Consider the following 5432-nt stretch of genomic DNA (forward strand, 5'->3'; position numbering starts at 1 on the left):
GGCAGTGGCAGCAGATGAGCAGGGAAGTAGGATCGGTTGGATGGGAGGGGCAGGTGGGAGCTGGGAGGAGCAGCTTTTCCTTTGGGCCCACATAATCTAAAGCTGGAAGTTTCCTCCTCAACCCCCACGCAAATTCCAGCGTGTCTGACATATAAAATCTTAGGAACCGTGAGAGCCAAGAGCCTATTTTAATCCAAAATTATCATTTCTATTGCTATTTTATAACTTGTATTGTTCCTAATTATGGTATTAACCAGTCAATGCTTAATGTTTTTTATTCTAAAAGATGAGTAAGACCAAAAAAATTATAAATAGACTAATCCATCTTGCTATTTCTGTGTCTCTTCCAAAGACTGGATGGCAGAGAGAAGACATTTATGAGATACGATCTGTTATCAAAGTACCGTAAGTCTGGGCTTTTCGGGGAGCTTGCATCACGGTGCGGTGCTTGCGTTACTGCTTGTAAACCCTTCTGTGGACAGTTCTTGACGCTGTTGTGAGGATGAAAAGAACTAGGAAGTTGCAATCCTTGCATGATGGATTTGTCAGGAGCCTTTCTGTTTTTCTCCAGCAGTGCCTGGTCTGATTGGAAAAACGAAAGCGTTGTTTGGTGTGATTTTGTTTCTTTCAGTTCCCTTTACTTGTCCTCTAATGTTTCTGGATATTTGATTTATATTTAGAGGCAAACACTGGGAATGTTGTGAGAAAGAGAGGGAGGGAGGGAGGAAGCAGGGAGACAGAGAATGAATGAAGATGGGATTTGAATCCTGGTTTGAATTCAGGCTTTATTCTGTGAATGGGGCAGGCTCCCAGAACTGAAGTTTCAGATTCCCTTCAGAGCTAAGACATTCCCCAGGCAGCAGTCTCCTCATGTCCTCTGCTCGCTCATCTGTGACTGTGCCTGTTTACGTGTGCTCTGGGAATCCCTCTCTTAAGGGACTGTACGCTGGGCCTCAAAGTCCACAGATCCCGCCATCCAGGAGCATAAGTCCCATCTGACTCTCCATCCAGAGTCTAGATTTGGCCTCAGCAGGTTTCCTTCTCTCTTAGCAGGGATTTTTCTTACTGTTACACATGTTGCTATCTTTGCTTCCAATAGGCAGCAAGTAATTCTCCACCTCTGTAAACCTCACTCACAGATCCTCTTGATATTGTCCTTGTCCTCTGCCTTTCTCCTTGGACTTCAAGGTAGCAGAAAGAAAATCTGCTGGTTTTATCAGAAATAAAAAATGTTGGTGACTTCTTCAGAAGGCAGTGTCCTGTGGCAGAGGCCGTCTGTACAAGAGGGCTGTGCCCTGCTGAGCAGGAAGCAGGGAGGCTCTTGGCCAGGGGGAGACTTGAGCTATGCCAGCCCTTCAAATCTTCCTCGTGTGTCCCCTCGCAGGCACAGTTCCCAGCTGGACTTGAGCCTGCCCTTGGGGGCTGCATGCCATAGCCTTCTCCTTTTTTGAGCACCTGTCCTGTGCCCTGTGTCAGCACTCTTCGAGGTGAGAGGCAGCAGAGGACACGTTGGAAACCACCTCTGGGATTTTGAGTCCCAGCTCCACCATTTACTAGCTGGGTGACCACAGGCAAGTCATTTGATTTTTCTGTCCCTTTCCTCATCTGTAGAAAAGGAGTAATAATACTGCTCTATGACAGGGCTTGTGAGAAGAAGAATGTGCTAAAGTGTGCAGGAAGCACTCTGTAGTGCTACATAAGTACTGGTTACTACCTAAAATCTCACTCCTTGAAGGTGTTAAAAATGGTGTCTTTTGGCCACGCGTGGCAGCTCAGGCCTGTCATACTAGCACTCTGGGAGGGTGAGATGGGCAGATTGCTTGAGGCCAAGAGTTCAAGATCAGCCTGGCCAACATGGTGAAATCTCCTCTATATGAAAAATACAAATATTAACCAGGCGTGGTGGCAAGTGCCTGTAGTCCCAGCTACTCGGGAGGCTGAGATATGAGAGTCGCTTGAACCTGGGAGGAGGAGGCTGCAGTGAGCCAAGATCACACCACTGGACTCTAGCCTGGGCACAGAGCCAGACTCTGTGTCAAAAAAAAAAAAAAAAAAAGATATCTTTTATCTGTTGTCCCTCCTATGATTTTTGTATTTTAATCAGAGCTTTGTGAAAGGGCCAAATGAATTAACCTCAAGGGATAGAAAAACAGGGACAGGAACAGTCTAGAGATCTTTCTATCCCAAATGCAGCTGTTGGAAACACTGGTCCTTTCCCTCAGATATTCTCCAGTCTAACGCTGACTTTGAATTAAGAAGAATGGGGGTGACTGCTTAAGAATCATCACAGATCTGTTCGATCAAGTTTGGCCTAAAAATCTCTCTGTGCATCATCAACTGTAACAAGTGGAGACATAAACAGACCATAGCCTACACTTGTGCCAATCACCGAGTTTTGGCCAATCAAATGTAGCCAACTGTCCAAACTGTGTTCAGATAAGGCAAACTGTCACCAGGCAGGTTGTTTCTGTAACTCACTTCTGTTTTCTGTACCTCACTTTCCTTTTTCTGTCCATAAATCTTCTTCTACCACATGGCCGTGCTGGCGTCTCTGGGCATACTCTGACTCAGGGGGCTGACCGATTTATGAATCGTTCATTGTTCAATTCAACTCTTTTAAAGTTAATTCAGCTGAAGTTTTTCTTTTATCAGATCAAAGACTTAATACAGGAAACAGGTTGGTCAAGGCTAAAATAGGCTCAACATCATTCTCTACATTAAATATTATAGCACAAGGGAACTCACAGCCATTCTCTTTTTAGATTTTACTCTTCTCCATGCTGAATACAAAGAAAATAGGTTGGCAGTTAACAGGACATACGTAAAGTGACTAATGTTAGCAAAGAAAAATCACCAAAAATAGGAAATCCATAACACGGACTTGGATGGTTTACTTCCTCAGGATCACTCATAAATCTCAACGTGTCTGACTAAAATCTACTCATTAGCAAAATGAAAGAAAACTTATGGAAGACCAATGATTTGGGATGAGCTTCTTCTGCACTAGGTCTCAACAGACCAACCCAAAATGGAGTCACTTACGCTAATGTTCCCATTCACCAAACTGAACTAAACTGTTTACTTGTACGATCTCACCTGAGAAGTCAAGAGAGAGATGATAGCCAAACCCTCAGACAGGTCAGTTATCCCTCAAAAAAACCCATGTGATTCACAGCAACCAGCCAACCTGAGCTGGCATGAGAAGGAAGTCCCCTCTGCTTTAATCCGTACAAGGAAAGTAACCTGATATTAACCAATGCGCTTTTTGCCCTGTGCTGTTCCCTTGTTCCTCCTGCTCAAGCTACTTTATAAAAATGGACTTTCCTTGTTCCTCCTGCTCAAACTACTTTATAAAAATGGACTGTTCCCATCATGCCTGGCAGAGCTCCTGTCTATTTTGTAGACTAGATGCTGCTCAGTTCATGAACTGACAAAAGCTAGTTTGATAGTTTGATCTTTAAAACTCCAATTGTTAAATTTTGTTCTTTGACAGGACCAAGAAGCAAAGATGGATGTGGGTGTGTGACTAGAGGATCCTGAAGAGCAGAAGATTAGTCACATGTGCTGTGATCGCCTGTTTGCCCTGCAAAGCACGTGTCTCTTACTAACATCAATAGAATCTGAACCCATGGAACAGATCTTTGTCAATTATTATTGTTATTAGTTTTCTTTTTTATTTAATGGTTAAGATTCTGCACCCTCTTCAGGTTTCTAGATTTCTTTTCTTATGTATCTTGATGAGAAGCAAAACTTGCTTCCCATTGTAGAAGTGGAAGGCTCATTTCCCAGCCTCCTTTGCAGTTGGGGTTCGGAATATGACTGAGCTCTTTGTCAGATACACCCCTCTAGTGGGACAAGGAAACTGTGAGGAGGAGGAACATTTCTGGAGGTTGTTCACAGCACTGTCAACAATGTGGACTTTCTAGTGACAACAGTGGCTGAAGAGTACCAGATGCAGAGTGACTGGTGACATCAGGGGCAAGCTGTGACGTCCAGCTTTATCCTAGATGGGCTCTGGAGCAAAATTTTGGCTGTGGTCCTGGCGGCTGCCAGGGCTTATTTGCTCCTGCTCAATTCTTAAGCCTTGTTTTGAAGCCTGTGAAATACACAATACCCTTTTATTAAATGCTTTTTCTGCTGAACTCAACCACATCTGTTTCAGTTGTTTGCAACTGTAAAGTCCTGACTAATACAACTGATGAAAAAAATTTTTTTTACTGTGATTGCTGGGATTGCCAGCTGTCTACCAGTGTTCTCCTTTTTGTCCTTTGATACCTCACTTTCTTTTTTCTGCCCATAAATCTTCTACCATGTGGCTGTGCTGGAGTCTCTGGGCATACTCTGACTCAGGGGGTGGACCGATTCGTGAATCGGTCTTTGCAGGAGGAGGAGAAAGATGCAGAAGCCAGCCCCATGGATAGGTGCAGGACCTTGATCTCAGCACACTGATGTCCCCTTGGGTGTAAATGGCTGATACATGTTTTTAAGGCCATCCAACCTCAGAAGAGGAAGGAGAGGGCAGTAGAAAAAAGGAAGGAATGCTGAGCTCCCCCTGGAGGAGTACTGGCCGAAGCCTCCTGGACTGTTCTAAATTCACTTTCCTAATCTTCCTCTGTGTCCATTTAACAAGCAAGGAAACTGAGGCTTAAAGAAGCTAAGGGCTGGCTGGGCGCGGTGGCTCATGCCTGTAATCCCAGCGCTTTGGGAGGCCGAGGCGGGTGGATCACTAGGTCAAGAGATCGAGACCATCCTGGTCAACATGGTGAAACCCCATCTCTACTAAAAATACAAAAAATTAGCTGGGCATGGTGGTGCGTGCCTGTAGTCCCAGCTACTCAGGAGGCTGAGGCAGGAGAATTGCCTGAACCCAGGAGGCGGAGGTTGCGGTGAGCCGAGATCGCGCCATTGCACTCCAGCCTGGGTAACAAGAGCGAACTCCGTCTCAAAAAAAAAAAAAAAAAGGAAGCTAAGGGCTTTGGGAGGTAGTGTGGTACAGAAGAAGAATCGTGGAACTTGGAGTCAAACAACCCAAGAGTCCTTTAGCCAGCTACTGACTATACGATTTAGCTAAACTACTTCGTTGTGCTGTTGTAAAAACAAAGTGAAATCATATTGCATATGCAGCACTACCATCAAGTCTAGCACACAGAAGTTGTGCTGTCATCTTAGTTATTTTTCCTTTCTTTGTCCAAGGTCACAGAGTCAGTCCAGACTGGAGGAGCTGAGGTTCAGACTCATATCTTCCTGAGCCACAACCCCAGGCGCTCTCCACCCTCCATGAGGCCTTTCTCTCAGCTTCCCCTGAGTATTAAACCCAGGTTCCCTTCTCAAAGGCCTTTCCCAGCTAAGCTGGTTAATCTTCATATCCAAGAAACAAGAAGATGATTTCTAAACAACCCCTTTTTAGGGCTAGAGTGCCTTCCCTTCCCTAA

The 5432-nt window shown here is 44.8% G+C and overlaps 1 long non-coding RNA gene across 1 annotated transcript; it reads left to right on the forward strand.

Moving 5' to 3' along the window:
• The first annotated feature begins 337 nt into the window (after positions 1-337).
• LOC103795016 (uncharacterized) lies at positions 338-4147 on the forward strand. Its single transcript, XR_013523784.1, has 3 exons — positions 338-405; positions 1385-1571; positions 3494-4147. It is a non-coding gene; the product is annotated as an uncharacterized LOC103795016 (long non-coding RNA).
• The last annotated feature ends 1285 nt before the right edge of the window (positions 4148-5432 follow it).

Source organism: Callithrix jacchus, chromosome 11 (genome assembly GCF_049354715.1).
Source record: "Callithrix jacchus isolate 240 chromosome 11, calJac240_pri, whole genome shotgun sequence".
NCBI lineage: Eukaryota > Metazoa > Chordata > Mammalia > Primates > Cebidae > Callithrix > Callithrix jacchus.